Source organism: Bos javanicus, chromosome 17, assembly GCF_032452875.1.
Source record: "Bos javanicus breed banteng chromosome 17, ARS-OSU_banteng_1.0, whole genome shotgun sequence".
NCBI classification, from domain to species: domain Eukaryota; kingdom Metazoa; phylum Chordata; class Mammalia; order Artiodactyla; family Bovidae; genus Bos; species Bos javanicus.
The window spans coordinates 6,241,134-6,263,839 of NC_083884.1; the positions used below are offsets into that span (position 1 = coordinate 6,241,134).

Genomic DNA, 22,706 nt, shown 5'->3' on the forward strand with positions numbered 1-22,706 from the left:
ATGATAAGCTTATTTTATTTCTGCTTTTCTCGCATTTTAATATTGTGTAATGTGGCCTAGGTCTTTTGTAATGAAAGAATGAATATAATCTTTCTTCAAGAACTAGTACTGTACTCACAAAATCAATAAGGAAAAGGCTAAAATGAATAGTAATATATTTTCCTTTCCTTGGCAATGAAAGCTAATAAGTAATTGATTTGCAGCATGAGATAGGAGATCATTATACAAAGCCCATGTATAACACAATTCTCTTTTCACATTCTATCGGGTGTAACAAAAACTCAAATTCAAAGAACTTCAATTTTGAAGCCACCCTGTTTTTATGGCTCCCATAGCCTGGTCTATTAATAAAACGAGATGATCACTCTGCCATGTTTGCCAGGGGAAGGACTAACCATTCTCTCCTTCTGTCCACAGTTGAGTTCCAGCCAACGTCCTGGCTTGGAAACACATTGTGTTGGAAGGTTCCCTCCCGTCCATTCTCTCCTTCCACACGCAGAAGCTCAGGCCCAGACAGGTAATGTCTCCTGCTGGAGATCTTGTGAGTCTTACTAGTGAAATCCTGAATATAAATTCTCCACCGCCCAAAGACCAGGCTCTTCCAGGTCTGGGCCAGTTCCAGCACCCAGAGCTGACTCCTTCCTGTATGAGATGCATTAAGATCTCAGTGACAGGACAAAATGAAAGCCAGGCTCCACCACTCAAACCCACTATGCAGTTTCTCTGTGCCAAGCACTATGCTAAATGCTTTGCAAGGGTGATTTAGCCCCAAAGGCCACCCTGTGGTGAGGTCACAGCATCAAGGGTATTGCAGTGCTGAAGAAAAAGAGGCTCGGGTAGGCTGAGCCCATTGCCCCAGGTTGACTGGGTCAGAATTTTGACCTGGGCTGCGTGCTTTCAGAGTCAGTCCTCTTAACTCTTAGAGTTGGAAGGGACTCAGCATCAGCTCACGTCCACGGACAAGTTTTTATTCCTGGAGAGTTTAGAAATACAACCGAGGTAAGAGAGCTACTGGACTTGCGCACCAAACATCTGTCATCCTGAGACACGCCAGGATCATTTTTTTTAGCAAGCTAGTAAGCCTTAATGGACGTGATTCAATGGGCATGAGTTTGATCAAACACCAGGAGATGATGAAGGACAGGGAAGCCTGGCATGCTGCAGTCCATGGGGTCGCAAAGAGTTGGACACGACTAAGCAAGTGAGCAATAACGAAGTGAGCCTTAAAATGACCCCCTCATACCCACAGCTAAGTAGTTCCTCCTTTCTGCTTCTCCACACCCATGCACACTTCCTGGTTGCCTTGCTTTAACTTAGCACACACACCAGTTTTTAACAGAAAGTGTATTCAAATGTGGGGGAGACTGGTGGGCTGCTGTCTATGGGGTCGCAGAGTCGGACACGACTGAAGTGACTTAGCAGCAGCAGCAGCATATTCAAATGTAAACGAGTTTAGCAAACACAATCCTCATTCCAGGCCTGTGCAAGTCTTGAAGGAGGATGGGGTGCCAGTTCTTTTCTAAAATGTGATATGTGACCTCCAGAATTTTAACATCCACCAGCATTTTTTTTTTTAACTTTGAACAAGGCGATTAAAAGGAGCCCTCGTTGTTGCTCTCTAACAGTGAGCAATGCATACTCATATATCTGCTGGAGGAATTATGCAAATATTTATACATTCTAATACCCATCAAAGCAGGACTGAGGCTCCCTGCACTGACTGGCCTGAGTTCTGTTCCCTCTGTTAAAACTAAGTGACCCTGGCTGAATTCAGGGTACACTGTGTTGACCAGTCAATGAGCAGAACTAGGAAAATTGATATCAATGGGAAGTAGAAGAAAGGAACAAGCAGGCATAGTGAGCAAGCTAAAAGCACACACTGCAAAGCAGGTGCATCAGGATTGGTTTTTCGAGCTGTTCACATCTAATTCAGAATCTTGGCTCAAATCAATCACTAGCGGTGTGACCTTGATGAGTCCTGTAGTTGTTCTCAGGTTCTGTTTCAAAATAGCAAAAAAAAAAAAAAAAAAAGTTACTGATACCTGCCTTGCAGGGTTTTAGATTGCCAATAACGTGTATAAAATGTATAGAACCGTGCTGGCATCTTGCGCTGCCCAATGTGCATGTCATCATTATTTATGTACAATCACCGGGAATTTCCACTAACACTTGGCTTGTCTTCGTTGTAAATTCAGTCGAGGACTTACAAAAGTGAGGAAAAATAATTTCTTAAAGCAAACTCAAGCAGCAGCTGAGCAACATTTAAGGAGCACCTGCTGGGTAGATACCAACTTTCTCGACTTCAGTGGGGCCAGGAAAGCAGGGAGTGATCCACTGCTTGCTTTTTTTAACCGTGGCAAGAAAATATAAAGGTAAGTGAAAATGAAAGCAACTAAGAAAGTTTCTTTTCAAAACACTAAGCGATGACTCTGTGGAGAGATAAAATGAAATCACCAATTTATTTCAGTTTCAAAGGCAAACTCTAAATGAATACGGAGATCCAGTTGGGACCCCTGGTTGAGCATCTATGTAGGCACAGGTGTAGCAGTTAAAGCAATGAGGACTGCTGTCACAGACAAACTCCAATAAGCAATGTAGCTTACTCCTTGGAAGGAAAGTTATGACCAACCTAGATAGCATATTCAAAAGCAGAGACATTACTTTGCCAACAAAGGTCCGTCTAGTCAAGGCTATGGTTTTTCCAGTGGTCATGTATGGATGTGAGAGTTGGACTGTGAAGAAAGCTGAGCACCGAAGAATTGATGCTTTTGAACTGTGGTGTTGGAGAAGACTCTTGGGAGTCCCTTGGACTGCAAGGAGATCCAACCAATCCATTCTAAAGGAGATCAGTCCTGGGTGTTCATTGGAGGGACTGATGCTGAAGCTCCAATAACACCAAAGCTCCAAAGCCACCTCATGCGAAGAGTTGACAGTGGAAAAGACTCTGATGCTGGGAGGGATTGAGGGCAGGAGGAGAAGGGTACGACAGAGGATGAGATGGCTGGATGGCATCACCGACTCAATGGACGTGAGTTTGAGTAAACTCCGGGAGTTGGTGATGGACAAGGAGGCCTGGCGTGCAGGGGGTCGCAAAGAGTCGGACAAGACTGAGCGACTGAACTGAACTGAAACAATGTATCTTTCTCCTTCTAATAAAGTCCTACAAACCAGGGATGGGAGGGGTGTGGAAGGAGCCTCTGCTCCATGCAGTCCAGGGCCCAGGCTGGCTGAGTCTGTACTCTTTTCAGCAGAAAGCTCCCAGTTATGCCACTACACAGAGGCTCAGCCTGCAGATGGGGCAAGTTGGACAAGACCGAATGCAGCCTGTTTCTAGGGGAGGGGCCTGGAAGCCACGCCTGCCCGCTCTGTCTCCACACTCCATTGGCTAAAATTTAGTCACGTGGCCATATCTTAATTGCAAGGGAGGCTGGGAAAACAGTCTCTTGTTTCCTCAGGAGGAAATGGAGATGAGTTTTTAGAACAGCAATTGGTCTCTGCCACAAAGGGCACAGTGCAAACTCCAAGGACACAAAAACCTGTTTGAGAAGCCTAAGACCTGTTTCTTTAATGTCTTCATTCTTGCAGCTAAAGCCAAGTATTTAGTTCCCAGGTTTATAGTACCACAGGCAAAGTTCACAGAGCACAGTAACAAAATAGACAGGATAATAAAAGTGAAAAAAAGGTAATACGAACTCTGAAAGGGAAAAGTCGAGTGAAATTTACACTGAGAGGGAAAAATCAACATTCACCCTCTCCGCTTACACAAGGCTCTTGAGGATGAAGCTTCTGAGAAACCAAGGCGGCATTCACAAAGCTGCATCGGCTAAATTTAAGCCAGACGGCGCTCCTTTCTCAAAACAAGGGTATTTGATTGTTACTGTGTTATGGTTCCTGGATATTGTGACTCGAGCCTACATCCCCAAATCATATCATTTGTAATGATCATACCTTGTTCTGGGTGAGCTCAGGTATTAGCAATTCTGCACCCCAGTGGAATGGCTTCCTTTATCAGCAGCTCTAAACCAGCTACCCTCTACTCCTGTGGGTCTGCCACTGGGCCATTTTGGGGTCCGTGTAGCTCAAGCCAAAAGAAGCTCAAACTGTAGCTCCCTCTCTCATCTTCCACCCTCCTCCATCTTCCTGCAAAAATCCTGCTCTGGAGTTCATGTCATCTTAACTTCATCTTTTTTCATCACAATGCACAATTAGAAATACATTTTACATTTTCGTCCAGAACTGTGTGTACACACACACACACACACAGAGTAATTTTCTCAAAATATTCTTTTAAAATTAAGAATGATGCTTTCTGATAATTTCTGTTTTATTCCACTGGAAAAATAAATAAAAGCTGCTTTTGTGCACCCTAAGTTACTTCAGTCATGTCTGACTCTTTGCAACCCTATGGACTGTAGCCTGCCAGGCTCCTCTGCCCATGGGACTTTCCAGGCAAGAGTACTGGAGTGGGTTGCCATGAATTCCTCCAGGGGAATCTTCCCAACCCAAGAATCCAACCTACTTCTCTCATGTCTCCTGCATTGTTAAGAGGGTTCTTTACCACTAGTGCCCACCCAGGAAGCCCAAAAGCTGCTTGCTGCTGCTGCTGCTGCTAAGTTGCTTCAGTCGTGTCCGACTCTGTGCGACCCCATAGACGGCAGCAAACCAGGCTCCCCTGTCCCTGGGATTCTCCAGGCAAGAGTACTGGAGTGAGTTGCCATTTCCTTCTCCAATGCATGAAAGTGAAAAGTGAAAGTGAAGTCGCTCAGTCGTGTCTGACCCTCAGCAACCCCATGGACTGCAGCCTTCTAGGCTCCTCCATCCATGGGATTTTTCCAGGCAAGAGTACTGGAGTGGGGTGCCATTGCCTTCTCCGAAATGCTGCTTCAGTTCAGTTCAGTTCAGTCGCTCAGTCATGTCCTACTCTTTTCGACCCCATGAATCGCAGCATGCCAGGCCTCCCTGTCCATCAACATCTCCCAGAGTTCACTCATACTCACGTCCATCAAGTCAGTGATGCCATCCAGCCATCTCATCCTCTGTCGTCCCCTTCTCCTCCTGCCCCCAATCCCTCCCAGCATCAGAGTACACACTCTTCCAAAATCAACATGTCCCAAACTGAAGTTGGGTCCTTCTCTCTACTTAGCATTTGCCAGTGGTTTGCCATTTCACCTAGGGAAAAAAAAAAAAAAAAACCATGAGTATTACTATAATCCTCCAGGGCTGAGGTCCGAATGATCCAGTCTCTATGACCATGCTCTACCTCATCACCTGATCTTTTCTCATGGTTCACTGTGCTCAACCCAAGCTATCTTCCACGATCTTCCTCTAGTAAGCCAAGGATGTACTTATCACAGGGCATTTGTCCTGGTTATTCCCTCTGCCTAGACTATGACAGCCCCAGATCGGGTAGCCACAAACCTCTCTCTCTCACCTAACTCAGGTTGCTGCTGAAATATGAGCTGTTCACAGAAGTGTCTCTGACCAGCCTGCCAAAGTAGCAACCGTTTGTCCATCCCGAAGTAGCAAGCACACTGTCCACCCCACCAGTGATCACCACTTTCTATGAATGTGTTTATCTGTTTACCCTCACTACAATGCAAGTTTCTTTATTTAGCTAAATCCTCAGCACCAATGAGAGTACTGAAGACAAAGTAAGAACTCAATAATTGATGAATGAATGAGTAATTTATCTCCTCCCTCTCTCCTACTCTCTGCTCCAAAACTATGCTTTTGCCAGGATTCTAGAAAGATACACAATTTTCTAAATCATATCCCAGGTCAGAAACATCACCTTTGGCTTCACCGCTTCCTATTCTCTCCACCCTTCTCCTATCTGTCACACATCCCAGTAAATCTAAATCTCTCTTCTGTGGAGTTTGATTTCTCTGTCCTCACTGCACGACCTTGATCGAGTGTCTCAGATCCCTTTGCACATTTCATGAAACATGTGGGTCCTCTTTATGCACACAGATACCACATTTTCAACAAAAGAGTTTCTAGATACTCCAAAGCTCAGTGAGGACAACCCTCCCTGGGCACCACTGTGTCCAAGGATAAAAATCTCAGGTTCAAAGACTTCTTGTTTCTCACATAGATAACTCTGAAGTCTGCTGTGATCTGAATGTATCCTCCTCAAACACCTATGTGGAAATCCTAACCCTCTGGTGTGATGGTATTTGGAGGTGGGGCTTGTGAGAGATGATTAGATCTTGAATGCTGAGCCCCTGTGAATGGGATTAGTGCCCTTATAAAAAGAGAGTCTGGAAAGCTTGCTTGTGCCTGCCTGCATGCGAGGCTGTGTCAAGAAGATAGTCATCAGTGGGGAACAGGTTCTCATCAGATGCCAGACCTGCCAGCATCTTGATCCTTGACATCCTTGCTTATAGAACTGTGATTAATAAATGTTTGTTATTTATAAATCACTGCCTCCCACCTCTGGTAGCTCATCTGGTAAAGCATCTGCCTGCAATGTAGGAGACCCTGGTTCAATTCCTGGGTTGGGAAGATCCACTGGAGAAGGGATAGGCTACCCACTCCAGTATTCTTGGATTTCCCTTGTGGCTCAGCTGGTAAAGAAACCACCTGCAGTGTGGGAGACCTGGGTTCGATCCCTGGGTTGGCAAGATCCCCTGGAGAAGTGACGTGACATGACGTGAAGTTGCTCAGTCGTGTCTGACCCTTTGCAACCCCATGGACTGTAGCCTACCAGGCTCCTCCATCCATGGGATTTTCCAGGCAAGAGTACTGGAGTGGGTTGCCATTTCCTTCTCCACTGGAGAAGTGAAAGGCTACCCAATCCAGTATTCTGGCCTGGAGAATTCCATGGACTTGTACAGTCCATGGGGTCACAAAGAGTCAGACACGACAGAGTGAATTTCACTCTACTTTCACTTTTTAATTTATGGTGTTCTGTTACAACAGCCTGGATGGACTAAGATGATGTCTTTTAACAGATGTTCTGACACCGATCCTCCCCCTCTTAAGCTCCACAAGAGCCGCTTAAGTCATCTTTTAGTAGTGCAGTTTGTCCATGGCCTTTCGTGTGTTCCCTATACTGTCCATCAGTGGTCCCCCATCACTTTAAGAATAAAATCCCAAGTCCTGCGTATAGTTTCATGGTTCTGCTTATTCCTCAGATTTAGCCCTTTAGCATTCCACATCCACACATGGCTGGAGTGCTTCTGCAAAGCCCATTCACACCTCTTTGTCTTTGAACATGAAGGCCCTTTGCCCTTCTGGGTGCTTGCCTTCCATCTGTTTGGCAACCTGCCACTCATCTCCCCCCAGACAGCACAAGGACCATCATGAAAGTCCTCCCTGATCACCTGGGGCATGGCGAGGGGCTCTTCTCCTGCAGACTCTATTTGATCATTCTCTTGTCCATTTCCCCTGATGGATAGGGCATCACTGAGGACAGGGGCTTCCTCGTTTGTCTCTTTGGCACATAGTAGGTGCTCAACAAAGGTGTGTTGAGTGACTAAATGGAGTGATCAGGTGAAAAGAGACAAGTGACAGCAGGGCATGATGGATTCACATCAGTGGTGCAGGTGTAACCAACACAGCATCCAAAATAAGAAAATCCATATTTACACAGAAGATAAACCAGTCAGTCCTTCCATTTACAAAAAGGATTCACCACAGGGGGCCTCTAAATAGCAGGTGCTTTAACCATTCTCCGTGTTTGTTTATAGATCATTAATCATTTGAAAAAAGAGGCCAAAAGCTAAAGTGCAGCCAATTGGAGTCTTTCGAACTGAATCACGGGGCTTCTGTATGTTAACAGGAAGAAGGATTTGATGTTAAGCTATTCAGCTAATGAGCAATTTTTCAGGAAGAAGCCAGAGAGAGGAAGAGAGGGAGGGAAAGAAGAGGAGGGAGCAACTACTGTCAACAAGGACCTCCCCACTCTTTTGCAGTGGGGAGGGTGAGCGGGAGATCCAAAACATTTAGAGACCTGCAGGTAGGCCTTCACAGTAGTCTGTAAAGACAGCTCTTAATTTCTAGTGAAGACAAGGATATCAAGGGATCTGGTCTTGGTCATCATTGTGCACATAACATGTTAAATGGATTTATTCTGGCGCCAATCTTAAAGTCATTCATCTCTTCATGAAATATCCATAGAGTGCCTGGGACACACCAGACCATGTGCTAGGTCTGAGCAATCCTTTGCTTTGGAGGATCTTGCATTTTAGAGGGAGGAGTAAAGGGTCAACCAAGCAACAAGCAAGATAATTCCCTACAGTGAAAAGGACAGCACAGGAGTAAGGGGTGGTGTGACTGGGAGGGCGGGGACATCGGGAGCTTTGCTAGCTGGGGAGGCAAGGGAGACCTCCCTGGGAGGGTCTCATCTGAGCTGAGCCCCATGCAGGAGGAGGCAGCCACAGAAAGACTCGGAGGAAACTACTCCTGGAAGAGAGTCCATCAGAGTCCAAGGCCCTCAGATGGGAAAGATCTAAGCACATTTCAGAAACCAAAAGGAGGCCACTGTGGCTGGACTTCGGTGAAGAAAGGGTTGGATGAAATTGGAATGCTTTCTTGCAGAGCTTTGCAAAAACAAGTAAGGATTGTGGAATTATTCTAAATATCATGGAAGCCCACTGAAGGCATTTCATCAGGAAAGGACAAGATAGATTTACTTACAATCATCATTCTGGAGATTGTATAGAGAAGAAGAAAGAAATTAGAATTCTAGTTAGGAAGCAATGGCAGCCCTCCAGGTGGGAGGTGATGCTGGCATGGACCAGGGTGGTGGTAGAGGGAACAGACAGGTATGGATGGATTCCGGACCTAGCACGGATGTGGACACAGGACTCTTAGGAATGATAACAGGCAAGATCTCTCAGGGGTCCTTTCCCACTCAGGCAGCCTGTGACTCTTACCTGGTGCCGTAGCTATCGTGGTGAGCTCTCTGCTAACGAGGTCTGCTTTGTCTCAAAGCTGGGCAGAGCTATCCTTGGGCCCTGCTGTGGCCATCATCACAGATCCATGAGTTTGGGGTGAGCATTCCTGTAAACAGTTACTTGAGAAGCCCAGACGAAATCCATTCTCTGCATTCTGAAGTTCCTGGTCTTGGAGCTCACTCTGTTTGTGTCTCTCCTCTTTCTCTTGGCCAGGAGCCCTCTGTCGGGGATTCTCTATTTCGAGCATCAAAAGATAAACTGAAGCACATTAAAAATTTTAAGAGTTCATTGGAGCAAAAATCAATTCTAGTCACAAACCAGAAGTGATTAGGAACACTCCGCTGACAGAAGTAGATGGGAGGGGTGAACTTCTATAAAGAAGAGGAGGAAGGAAAGCAAGGAAGTGATTCGATTGGCTGTAGTGTAAGTAGTTGCCTTACTTGAGAAAGCCTGGTTGGTTGGTTGTTATTGGTTGTCCTTAAATTCTGATTTCTTAACCTCGAGGGATTTTAGGCTTAAGTATTAGTTTGCTACCAAGATATTAAAAGTGACTTCAGTCTAATGACCTCTTTGTTTAATTTAAAACAAGGGATGTCAACCCTTGTCTATCCAGAAAACAACAAAACTGCCCCGGGGCCAACCGACCTCAGTCAAGTTGATTGTTCACGTGTGTGTGCTAAGTCGCTTCAGTCGTGTCCAGCTCTTTGCGGCTCTATGAACTATAACCTATTAGCCTCCTCTGTCCATGGGATTCTCCAGGCAAGAATACTAGAGAGGGTTGCCTTTCACTCCTCCAGCGGATCGTCCTGATCCAGGGTTCAAACCTGCATCTCTAACCTGCGTCTCTTATGCCTCCTGCATCAGCAGATGGGTTCTTCACTTCTAGTGCCACCTGGTTGGTCACGGTCGCCCTCTCTTTGGTAACCAGGGGGGTTTCCTGTTTGTGAGAGGAAGTTGAGGCTACAAGTCTGCTCCCTAACTCCCTCACAATCACAGCACAACTCAGAATGGATTCTGCCTCCCCTCAGAGGTTTATTAGCAAACAACACAAAAATGGTCCTACAACCAGATCAACGGAGTCTAAGCTTATTGGAGTCTCAGCTGCCTCTCAGGTAGGCACTCAAAAGCACCTTGCAATTTCTGGAGATTCTTCTGTTTACTAGATGTGCAACTAGCATCTAGTAGGTAGAGGTCCGTGAGGCTGCTAAGGGTCCTACAAAGCATCTGTCAGTGCCCAGGGATTCTAAATATGTATAGCCTGACACTGTCTCCTCCTTGTCCTTCTATTGCCTTGGTTTAGACCTTCAGTGTATCATTCAGGCCTTCTTCCCTCCAGCCTTCCAGCTCCTCTGTTCTCTCTGCCCCAGTCTCCCATCCTGCCATCAGATGGCTCTTCCCAATCTAGGACTGGTATCTTTGTTTTCTAAACTCTCCAATGGCGCCTTGCTGCACAATAAGCCAGCTCTCTGCTTCCTCTCCTTACTGTCCTCCCTTGGGAGAGATTCCAACTTGTTACAGATGCTTTAATATGCCAAGTTCTCCAAGTTCTCTGTGCATTTTACACATGCTGTTCCTCTGATTGGCTTCCCTGGTGACTCAGATGGTAAAGAATCTGTCTGCAATGCAGGAGACCCCAGTTTGATCCCTGGGTCGGGAAGATCCCCTGGAGAAGGAAATGGCTACTCACTCCAGTATTCTTGTCTGGAGAATCCCATGGACAGAGGAGCCTGGAGGGTTACAGTTGATGGGATCTCAAAGAGTTGGACACGACTGAGCGACTAACACTTTCACTTCTTCTGATTGGAAGCATCCCCCACTTCCCTCATTCATACTCTCTTCTACCTTCCCAAGTGTGCAGATCTTGAGCCCCAGCTCAGATATTACCTCATTGTTTGGCTCCTCCAGGCCCAGCTTGAGGCTCCTTTGCTGACTTGCCGTACTTTGTACAAACCTCCATTAATGCAGATGTCATGACTGTCTTGGTGCTGGGGCTATGTGTTTGCAGGCTGCATCCCTCCCAAGCTCTAAACTCCTATAAGACAGGGTTTGGGATTAGCTCACTGGGCCCAGCATGCTACCTGCTACATAGCAGGCAGCAGCTAAATAGTTGTTCACTGAATGATTGCTTTCCATGCTCTGGTTGTCTGCTTTTTGCCCCCCACCCTTTTTTTTTTCTAAAACAGATTTTAAATTCTTCAAAATTTCAGGGGATAAAGTGATTACAAATGAAACGCTGCAGTTTTCAAATCTCAGTGGCCTAAAAATCATCTTGAGGACTTGTTTCAAATGCACATTCCTAGGCCTCAAATACACAGGGTTTTTGTTTGTTTGTTTTTTGTACTTTCACTAAGTTGTACAATCATCACCACTATCTAATTCCAGGACATTTTTATCCCCCCAAAAAAGAAATGCATATTCATTAGCAGTCACTCTCCATGTACCCCTATCCCCCAGCCTTTGGCAATCACTACTTTCTGATCTCTCTGGCTTTGTCTACTCTGAATATAAAGTTATACAATATATAGAATATATAGAATCATACAACATAAATTCTTCTGTGACTGGCTTCATTCACTTAGCATAATGTTTTCAAAGTTCATCCATATCATAGCACATATCACTATTTTGTTCCTTTTTATAGCTGAATAATTTTTCATTGTGTGGACAAATACCACATTTTATTTATCCATTCATCAGTTGATAGTCATTTGGATTATTTCCAGTTTTTGGATATTATGAATACGCCAATATGAACATTTGCATACAAGTTTTTGTATGGACGTATGTTTCAAATTCTTGTGGATATATGCCTAAGATAGTGTAATTTCTAGATCATGAGGAACTGGCACAGTTGTTTTCCACAGAGGCTGAATGACTACATTTCCACCAGCTATGTTTGAGGGTTCCAATTTCTCCATCTCCTCAGCAACACTTGTTCATCTTTTTTTTTTATTGTTCATCTTTTTTTTAAATCATAGCTATTCTGTGTGTGCTAAGTCATAGTAGTCAGGTCCAATTCTTTGCAACCCTATGGACCATAGCCTGCCAGGCTCCTCGGTCCATAGGATTCTCCAGGCACAAATACTGGAATGGGTTGCCATGGTCTCCTCTAAGGGATCTTCACAGGGGATCTTGACAGGAATCAAACTCTTAGGTCTCCTGCATTGGCAGGCAGGTTCTTTACCTCCGGAGTCACTTGGGAAACCCAGCTTTCCTAGTGGGTGTGAAGTGATAGCTCTCAGTGGTTTTGATTTGCATTTCCCTAATGACTAGGAGAAATATCAATAACCTCAGATATGCAGATGACACCACCCTTATGGCAGAAAGTGAAGAGGAACTAAAAAGCCTCTTGATGAAAGTGAAAGAGAGTGAAAAAGTCGGGTTAAAGCTCAACATTCAGAAAACGAAGATCATGGCATCTGGTCCCATCACTTCATGGGAAATAGATAGGGAAACAGTGGAAACAGTGTCAGACTTTATTTTTCTGGGCTCCAAAATCACTGCAGATGGTCATTGCAGCCATGAAATTAAAAGACACTTACTCCTTGAAAGGAAAGTTATGACAACCTAGATAGTGTATTCAAAAGCAGAGACATTACTTTGCCAACAAAGGTCCGTCTAGTCAAGGTGATGGTTTTTCCAGTGGTCATGTATGGATGTGAGAGTTGGACTGTGAAGAAAGCTGAGCGCCAAAGAATTGATGCTTTTGAACTGTGGTGTTGGAGAAGACTCTTGAGAGTCCCTTGGATTGCAAGGATATCAAACCAGTCCATTCTAAAGGAGATCAGTCCTGGGTGTTCATTGGAAGGACTGATGCTGAGGCTGAAACTCCAATACTTTGGCCACCTCATGTGAAGAGTTGACTCATTGGAAAAGACCCTCATTCTGGGAGGGATTGGGGGCAGGAAGAGAAGGGGACAACAGAGGATGAGATGGCTGGATGGCATCACTGACTCGATGGACATGAGTTTGAGTAAACTCCAGGAGTTGGTGATGGACAGGGAGGCCTGGCGTGCTTCGATTCATGGGGTCGCAAAGAGTCGGACATGACTGAGCGACTGAACTGAACTGAACTGAACTGAATGACTAGAGATGTGGAACATCTTTTCATGTGCTCATTGACCGTTTGTAGATTTTCTTTGGAGAAAAGTCTATTCAAGTACTTTGCCCATTTTTTAAATTGGGCTATTGGAGTTTTTTTTTTTTTTTAACTTTAAGATATAATTGACTTTACTGAATGGGTCATGACCTAGTCATCATTCCAGCATAGCAGACAGGAGTGCCTAAGAACTATACAAATTGAAGATTTTTATAGACAGGAGGAGCTGAAGCAAGGAAGTTATTCTGGCAGAGAATGAATTGTTTCAGGCAAGGTCACCTTTCTTTGGGGGATGGCAGAGGTCTTTCAGGCAGATTACCTAGTGCTGAGTAGGTATTGTTTGGATATTTTGTTGTTGTTATTGTTGAATTGTAGGAGTTCTTTATATATTCTGGATATTAATCCCTTATCAGATATATGATTTGCAAATATTTTCTCCTATTCTGTGAGTTATCATCTTTTCATTGTCTTGATAGTCTTTTGATATACAAGAGATTTTAATATTTGCAAAGTCAAATTTATCAAAAAATAAATAAAATACATACCTAATTTTTTTTTTTAATTTCTTGAGCATTTTGTGTCATATTTAAGAAACTACTGCCTAATCTAAGGTCATGAAAATTTGTGCTTATTTTCTTCTATGAGTTTTGTAGTTTGAGCTCTTACATTTAGGTCATTGATCCATTTTGAATTAACTTTTGTGTATGAGACAAGGCAGTGGTCCAACCTCATGTTTATGTATGTGGATGTCCAGTTTCCCCAGCACCATTTGTTGAAAGATCCATTCTTTTCCCTATTGAGTGGTTTTGATGCCCTTGAAGAAAATCAATTGCCCATAAATATAAAGTTTATTTCGAGACTCTCAGTTATATCCTATTGATCTACATGTCTATCCCTATGCCAATATAACACACCCAGATGGCCAAGGAGCCACGTTTGGAAAAAACTTAGCCTAAATTATATTTGCTGTAAATAAGAATTAATCCAAACCAGCAATTTCCAAACAGACCGAACATCAGAATCCTCATAAGGGTTTCAAAAGGAAAAATCTTGATCTCGAGGCCTCACTTTTCCCTGTGCACTTGTTCTCCCCAAAGGTTTTGATTCCTCAGATGACTATAAAGCTCAGGAACCTGTTTTTATAGAGCCAGTCTTAGGATCATCTAGAATTGGCAACTGCCAGTCCAGCTGATTATTTAAAGTTATTGCCAACACAAGGAATCTATAATGTGAGGAAAAGAGAAAATATGAGATGAAGTTTGACTCCAAAATGTGTTACATAATCTTGTGTGTATTTGGCTGTCAGAAGGCATTTATCTGAAGAAAAAAATCTGAGAATGATTCTGTGAAAAATAGCTTAAGTCGAAGGACCAGTGTTACTGTAGGAGTCTAGACCGGGAGGCAATTACCCACATTCCAGTGTCAGCATGGATGTGGGACCGAGCCCAGGGTCAAGTACAGTGCCCTCCCCGCATCTGTCTCCCCCACTAACCCCTGGGTCTTCTCAAGCAGAAATAGGATCTTTTCCTCTTTGGATCCCCAGTGCCTATCACTCTGCCTGCAAATTTTAGGTATTCAGTGTTAGTTTCTATATTTAGCCAAATGCATACATAAGGTCAAAGTGAAGTGAAAGTCGCTCAGTCGTGCCCGACTCTTTGCGACCCCATGGACTGTACAGTCCCTGGAATTTTCCAGGCCAGAATACTGGAGTGGGTAGCCTTTCCCTTCTGCAGAGGATCTTCCCAACCCAGGGATCAAACACAGGTCCTCCTGTATTGCAGGCGGATTCTTTACCAGCTGAGCCACAGGTGAAGCCCAGATAAGGTCAAACAACAGGCTTTATGTAAAAATGCTGAGTGGTACTTTGAAAACAAAACTGGGAGGGACTTAATCACTGGGGTTTAAAAGACTATTTAAAAACAAACAAACTCAAGCAAATTATTTTTGCACCATGTTTATCATCTCATTCCCTGCCTACCTGCCCACTGACTGTATTTCTCGGGGTCCCAGCAGGAAACGGACAGCTCATCAGAGTCAAATGGAGAAGCCGTTTCCCCGGGGTGGGTAGAATGAAGGGGATACCAAGGAATGAACCTGAGACCAGCCCCAGCGTGATGTCCTGGCCATCCCTGGGCCCAAAGAGACCAAAGGACAGAGTCAAGGTGGCCAGGGAGCTGGAACCTAGAGGAGGCAGCCCAGCAGGATCTGTAGCCACAGGATGAGATGGGCAGAAAAGGGCCTAATGTTCCTCTAAGGCCAACCAGAAAACCAGCAGCACGTCCACCCAAAGGCATAGGAAGACGTGGACAGATTCCACAACAAGCCATGGAAAAAAGAACCGTAGTGTGCTAGAACTCGGCAAATCAGTGAAGCTGCTCAGTCTGCAGCTTGACTTTTTTGGAAGGCTGAACTTTCATTAGTTTATTCATCAACTACTCGAAACTTTTTATGCTTGGAGACAGTGGTTTTGGTTCTGGAGATAAAAGGATACAGGGAGGAGTGGAAGACCCCAAAAGGTAATAACCACAGTACAAGTGCGCAGCAGTGAAGAATCCACCTGCCAACGCAGGAGACGCAGGAAACTCAGGTTCAGTCCCTAGAAGGAAGATGACAACCCACTCCAGTATTCTTGCTGGGGAAATCCCACAGACAGAGGAGCCTGGAGGGCTACAGTCCATGGGGACGCAAAGAGTCAGACGCGACTGAGTGACTGAGAACACGCTCGCAGCAGTGTGACAGTGGGCATGTTAGTTTCTTAGGGCTCCATAGGAAAGTACCCAAAACTGGGTGGCTTAGACAATAGAAATTTACAGTCTCAAAGTTCTGGAGGCTAGAAGCGTGAGATCCAGGTGTTGACAGGGTTGCTTCCTTCTGAACCTGTGAGAAAGAATCTGCTCCATACCCCTCCCTTAGCTTCCGGTGGTTTGCTGGCCATCTATGGCTTTCCTTGGCTTCTAGAAGCATCATCCCAATTCCAACCTTCATGTTCACACAGCATACTCCATGTGTGTGTGTGCGCGCATCCAAAGTTCCCCTTTTTATAAGGTCACTAGTTATATTGGATTAGTATGACTTCACCTTAACTAATCACATGTGTAATGATCCAAAGATCACATTCCAAGGGACTGGGAGTTAGGACTTTAAGTGTCAATTTGGGGGACAGACTTCTATGCCACAGCGGTGGGGACAGACTCAGGGTATTATGGGAACACATACAAGATAGTTGTGGAAGGTGAGTGAAGAGAAGGCAACATATTTGGTCTTAAAGAATGAGTAACAGACAGCCAAGTGAAGAGATGAGTGGGCAGTGGAGGAGGAAGACAGGGCAAGAGGGGAAAGTTGAGACAGCCCTGGTTGACTTAGAGCAGAAGCTCAGGTGCAAGGAAGTGTCCCAATTGCCCTTTTGGAAATGCTGGATTAATATTGTGCCTATGGGAGAAGCTGGGGATAAAGGTCTGGGTTAGAAAGAGGGAATGAAAGTTATCTGCACATCCCACAAGAGAGGATGAGCTTCGACAGAGGTGTGTATGGAAGGCAAGAGGTATTCAAAACAGATTCCCAGAGAATAGCCAGGTACCTGGGACAGGCAGTGGGAGAGGAACCCTTGTCAGAGGAAGGGGAGAACAGATGTAAGGGATCACAAAGCTTCAAAGGATAACCCGTATTCTCAAAGGCCTCAGAAAGTTCTAGTAAGGAAAGGACTTGAGTTTGGTAGTGGGCTGTGGACAGAAGCAGAGTACAAAGAGCTGGGAATGAATGGATGTGTAAACAGCAAGATGTTTGCAAGAGAAGGGGAGAAGGTATGTTGAGAAGTAACTAGAGGAAGACATGGCCCACAAGACTCAGGTACTGAGAATGAGAACGTTTGAAATATTTTGAGAATTGCCAACATGTGACCCAGAGACAGGAAGTGAGGAAAAGCTGTTGGAAAAATGGTGCTCACAGACTTGCTGGCTGCCAGGTTGTCGCAGACCTTTCATTTGTAAAGATGTGATTATCTGCGAAGTGCACTAAAGTGAAGCCCAATAAAATGAAGTCTGCCTCCTGCATATGTAGAAGCTTCAAGGGATTTGAAGAAAGAGATTTGACAAAAATGAAACAGAGGGGATAACTCTCACCGTCTGTCAGTGGTCATCAAGGTGGAGAAGAAATAGCACAGAAAGAGGGCCATGTCTCTGAGACTGAAGGTGTAGATGGCCATGCAGATGGAGGTGTTCACAGGAGCGAGGTGGGAATTTGAGAGACAATGAACCTGGTGACCTTGAAGTTGCAGTCAAGTTTGAGACACTCAAGGTTGAGCAGGAACCTTGATGAGAGAGTTGGAAGCTCAGAGTGGTCACCTGGGGCACAGAGGCGGGAGCTGTTCAAGAACAAGTAAAAGTGGCTGAGGGCCCAGGGGAGGTGGGGCCGTGAACTTGGGTTGGCCCCGCCCACCCAGGAATGTCCATTTCCCCGAGTGCTCAGCCTCCGAACTAGAACAAAGGCCAAGGTTGTGAGGGATTCTGTGTGCCCAGGTTGGGATTTTGCCTGGTGTGAGCTGAGGGGCATGGAGGGATCTGACCTAGGAAGGAAGGTGAAGGAAGAGGGGGCAGGATGATCCAGGTGAATGGAGAGATGATGGAGGTGTTAGCAGAAGAAGGACACAGGAGAGCGATGGGATCAAGGAGGAGAGGCACTTCCCCTGCTTATGATTTTACTGAGTGGGATGCAAATGAACAGCAGCCCTTCACACTGAGTCCATGTGCCTCCTCTCACAAATTGCTCACACAGAAGCACGGGAGCTGGATCAAAGGGGAAATATATGAGGCATCTCAGCTGTCTCAGTGTTTTTTAGACTGGGTCCCACAACGATGTGACTAATTATTATTAAAGAGGTGTGATTGTTCAAAAAATCAGATGAATCTATTTTCTATAAGCTCTTGTTTTTCTTATCTTTGTCAGAATCTGGCGTGTGTTTCAGCCCTTCTCCAAGACAGTATCTTGGAACATCTTGTCATGTCTTCCTGTGAGTAATGGAGGGAGGGCCTGAGGATGGAGGGCAGGAAGCGGAGGCATTTCAGGGACCTTCCAGCTGCCTCTCCTGAGCTCCGCCAGCAGCTGATCCATGGCGGAGAACACCCCAGCCTCCAGAAGCAGCCAGCCCACGCTGGCAGCACCAAACCCTGAATTCTGATGTGCCAGGAGAGCCTGGGACTCTTGTCAAATCACCAAACAGGACCCTGGCCATGCTGCAAACAGGCCTGCGGGCTGTTGACAGCCGGATATTGGGCTGCCCGAGCCAGGCCCCGCCACTTGACAAGCAAAGCCCCCAAGGCTCGGGGGCAATCTGTATTCCACAGCACGCCCACTGCCGCACTGCAAGCACTCCAGCCAGACTCGGCTCTGCACCCACAGATGCTGTTGCGGCGGCTCACACAGGCCCCTTTGTTCAGAGGCTCCGCTCGCATCAGCAGAGGCAGCTTCCTCTGGTCCTGTGCTCAGGGCCTGGGAAGAAAGGCCTTGCAGTCCAGCTTTGGGGGTGGAGGGGGCTCCTCGCTGAAAGCTAGCTGGCTGTGCTGCATCCACAGGTGGAGCATGAAGGACGTGGCTAGAATCACAGCAACACCTCCCTCAGGCGCCATCCGGGGCTGCATGCCACTGGCCAGGGGCCCTTGGCAACCCCTGCTTGTTAACTGAATTGAGAAAGTGGTTCCGACAGAGCCCTCAGTCAACACTGGTACTGTGGGCCATCTCTTCAAATGACTAAGGGCCTCTCGCTTTGTGTGTGAGGAATAGAGCAGGATGGATTCAACACGGGGCACAGGACCTGCTGAGTAATTGCAATTTTTTTTCTTTTGGGATGGCTCCATCTGCACTGAAGTGATCTTCTATCAGCTGGAGGACACTCAGGTGTCAAGTTCGAGGCCATTCTCTTTCTGACTCCAACCTCACCACCTAAAACTTGGAAGCTGTTTAGTAAGGGGGCAGCCAGTGGGGGAGATGGGTCCTCAGACCATTCTTCCCTGACCCTGGAGACATCTAGATCATCATCTCCCAGGCCTCCAGGACCACTGACAAATGGGCTCCATTCTGAGGTGAGACCTACTTTCCATTCACAATAGAAAACTGTTTCCCTTTAAAAACATATATTTGATCTAAAGGGAATCATCATTCCTTATTTGTCAGCTCCAGAAAGATTTTGGTGCAGAAAACTTTTGAGTAATTCCCGAAGTCTGGCGAACATACTGGTAGGTGATTTGCAAGTTTCCCAGCAAGGTGGAGGGTTCGAGGGTATCCCCTTGGTGCCTGGCACCATGGACCTTTGGCACCCAGGCCCAGGGTGACGTAGGAGCGATGGAGAGAGAGATGACAGGGTCAGGCTTGTCAAGGTGCGGGGGCTGTATTCCTCCCCCTCCAGGGCCTGGCTCTTGCTCCCTCCCCACTGAGTCTTCCCTGTGGAAAAGTAGCTATGTTTTCCTTGCTTGAGATGAGGGTGCAATTCATTTTATGTCATTCCAGCACCCAGCGCAGCACACAGCAGGGGCTTCACAGCTATTTAATGGATGGATGGACGATATTTAGTTGGTGCCGGGGGACTGGGAAAAAGCATTTCTTTGTATTTGGTTCTGTCCCCTTTGTTTGAGGGTGAGACCAGGGCATGCATCTCTTGAAAGGCTTCCAAATGTGGAAATCTGAGCATTCTTCTTGTACCACTGCTCTGGCCGCTCAGCAAGGACCCCAAGGAGAGGCCCCTGCAGTCAAATGAAGCCTAGACAAAGAGTTCCTGCCCCATCCCATCCCCAAAGCTGGCCATAGGCCAGGAGAGTTAGGAGTTGGGGTATGAGCCAAGGGAGTTAAGAGGGCACGCCCCGTGAATTTAGTGCCTTCAGTTGTTCTTCTGGACTTTTTCTTTTGCTCTGCTGTGTCTTTATTGCTGCTCAGGCTTTTCTATAGTTGAGGCGAGCGGGGCTCCTTTCCAGCTGCAGTGCCCAGGTTTCTCATTGCAGTGGCTTCTCCTGTTGCAGAGCACGGGCTCTAGGGCATGTGGGCTCAGTAGTTGTGATGTCTGGGATTAGTTGCTCCATGACATGCGGGATCTTCCTGGACCAAGGAATGAACCCATGTCTCCTGTGTTGGCAGGCAGACTGTTCACCACCGAGCCACCAGGGAAGCCCTCTCCTGGACTTCTAAGAAAGTATAAACCTCTCCAGGGGTCCAGCTCACCCCTCCCCCACTCACTTTTTTTCAGACCTTCTTTCTTCTTGCTTCTCACCATCTCTTCATTCATTCAGCAGGTACTAGGTGTCTGCCATTGCTCTTTACTAGGGATGTGAGATGACTAGGGCCCGTCTCTGAGCTTACTGACCACTGGAAGAGGGGGCGATGCACATACTCACCACTGTTCTTGAAGCTGCTGACACATGGCCATGTCCATGGGGCTGCACAGGTAAGGCTGGCTCATGGGAGAGAAATGTCAGCTTGTATTTCTGTATTTGAGGTGTTTGGTTTAGTGGGCTCATCATGTCACCTTTAATTTATATTTGCAACTTACAATGTGCTTTCTAAAACACAATTTATTTTAATCCTCACAATAATCCTGATGTCCAGGATTTGATCTCTGCTTTACAAATGAAGACACTGAGGTTAAGTGGTTGTTCAAAGTCCGAGGGTTAATAGAAGCTTTTACCGATGGTGTCAGGGTAGTTCTGGTGTTTCCTACTCCCCAGGCTGCTTTCCCAGCAGCCTCATCCCATTCAGAAGGGGATCTTAGGGGTAGTTCCTTATAAAGGGGGTGAGAAGAGAATTCCAAATCTTGAGTATAGTCCCCTACACACACACACACACACACACACACACACATACGTTCTTTCCTTAGCCTCAGCTTGTCTCTTTGTTTTCCAGTTTCCAAACTATAAAAAAAGAAATAAAAATAGCATGAGAGTGTTCCGTTTCTTCCTTAATGAACCCACCTGCTGGCTATTGCCAGAAATTCCTTTAAAGAAGCACAAACCCCTTCATTCTGCAGGTAGAAATAAAAAGCTTAAGATGCAAATGCCTGGAAGCCTTAACACAGAGATATAAATAAATTCCCTTCAAGACTAAATGATAATAGACTATTCTATCCTGCTTATTCTGAGCTAGAGAGAAGAAATAAAAATCACCAGTCTTATACAGACTTTATAGTTCTAAGGCAGTTTTACTAAAATCTCATTTTTATACATATAGATAATATAATAAGTCTATATGTTTCTGAGCATCTATTAGGTGTCAGGCACTGTGTTGCAAGCCAAGGACAGTGGTAAGTAAAGCAGATTTAGTGCCTTCTTCCATGGAACTGAGAGTACAACATTAGGAAAATAAATCCCACCAAGCTTGAGGAGAGCTATGACGAGGAATAGGGTGGGGAAAGGCTTCTGGGGTACAACATATTCAAAGGCTCTAGGGTAAGTGTGGGACGTGAAAAGACCCAGGAGTGGAGAGAAGCGGGGATGGGCAGGTTAGCAGAGGCAGGAATGGACTGAGAAATGAAGGCCCAGGAAACCCTGGTTAAGGACCTTGGGGACTTGAACTCAAACTTACAGGTGCTTAAGGGGAGCTTAAAGGGAGTGGGGAGACATTTGAGGGCTTTACAGAATGCGGGATAATAATATGATTTGTATTTGTGAACAAGTTAATTTTGCTGCAGGGTCAGGAATGGGTATGAAGATAATGAGAAGGATGCCGTTGTGATCCTCCAGGTGAAGGGCGCTGGGGGTTGGACTAGGATGGAAAAGTGGAGATGGGAGCATGGACGATTCCAGAGACTCTATAATCTTATTAAACAAAATCAAGGTGGTTTGATGATGAAACATGGGAATAGAGCAGAGGGGCGCTGGGGAGGACCCAAGCTCCTAGCACTCCATTGAGACAGGGTTGGCGACAGTGCCAAGGGTGGAACGGAAGATGGTTTGTTCAGTCTGGGGGATGCTGGGGTTTAGGTCTGCAAGAGCAAGGAGGTGCAGACATTTTTCCTGCCATGTGACATTTTTCCCATTTAGTGGCTGAAGCTGCCTTCCCTGTGCCATGTGGCTGGACCACGTCAACACTCAGCACTCAGCATTCAGTCGGGTCCCTCCTGCTGTCTTCCCTGTGTCCATGGAGCACAGACCCTAGAGACAGTGAGACAGAAAGAGCGCGCCTCAGTGAACACTCGAGAACATGCAGTGTTCCTCCTTTGCTCAGTCTTCACCTCCTGCCAGAAGGGCAGAGGAGAAAGCAGTGTCTACAACTGATGTTCTGGGATGTTCTTGTTTACGGGCTGCAGAGCTGAGCCCTGACTCCCAGCAGCGTCCAGGGAATTCCAGAGTCAGGAGCAGGAGGGAAGGCCACCTACCTGTCTGCCTCTGCGAACTCTGCCTATCAGCCCAGCCCATAATGGGGTGATGGGCTGCTACCAACACAGCCCATCTTCCAAATGGATATAACAGTAAACTTCCACAAGAGGAGCAATGCAGAGAAAAAGCCCGTCTCCAGACTTCTCACGCTCTCTGCAGTTCATTTTTTTATAAGTTCTGTTATTGATGATATTGTCTTGAGAGAGTAAAAAAGGGAAGAGAGAAAGAGAACAGGAGTCCTCACAGAGGCTGAACTGCGCCTGCTCGGATTTCTTCTTTCTGAGCAAGTTTTTAGTCAAGGAACAGAGAAGAGCCTCTTCCGGTCTGGAAAAGCCAAACTGTTCTCCCTGAATC

The 22,706-nt window shown here is 46.0% G+C and overlaps 1 long non-coding RNA gene across 1 annotated transcript; it reads left to right on the forward strand.

The window, feature by feature from the left end:
* Positions 1-332: 332 nt before the first annotated feature.
* LOC133228514 (uncharacterized) lies at positions 333-22,099 on the forward strand. The gene is made up of 5 exons (XR_009730234.1): positions 333-517; positions 17,941-19,073; positions 19,165-19,226; positions 20,271-20,425; positions 22,017-22,099. It is a non-coding gene; the product is annotated as an uncharacterized LOC133228514 (long non-coding RNA).
* The last annotated feature ends 607 nt before the right edge of the window (positions 22,100-22,706 follow it).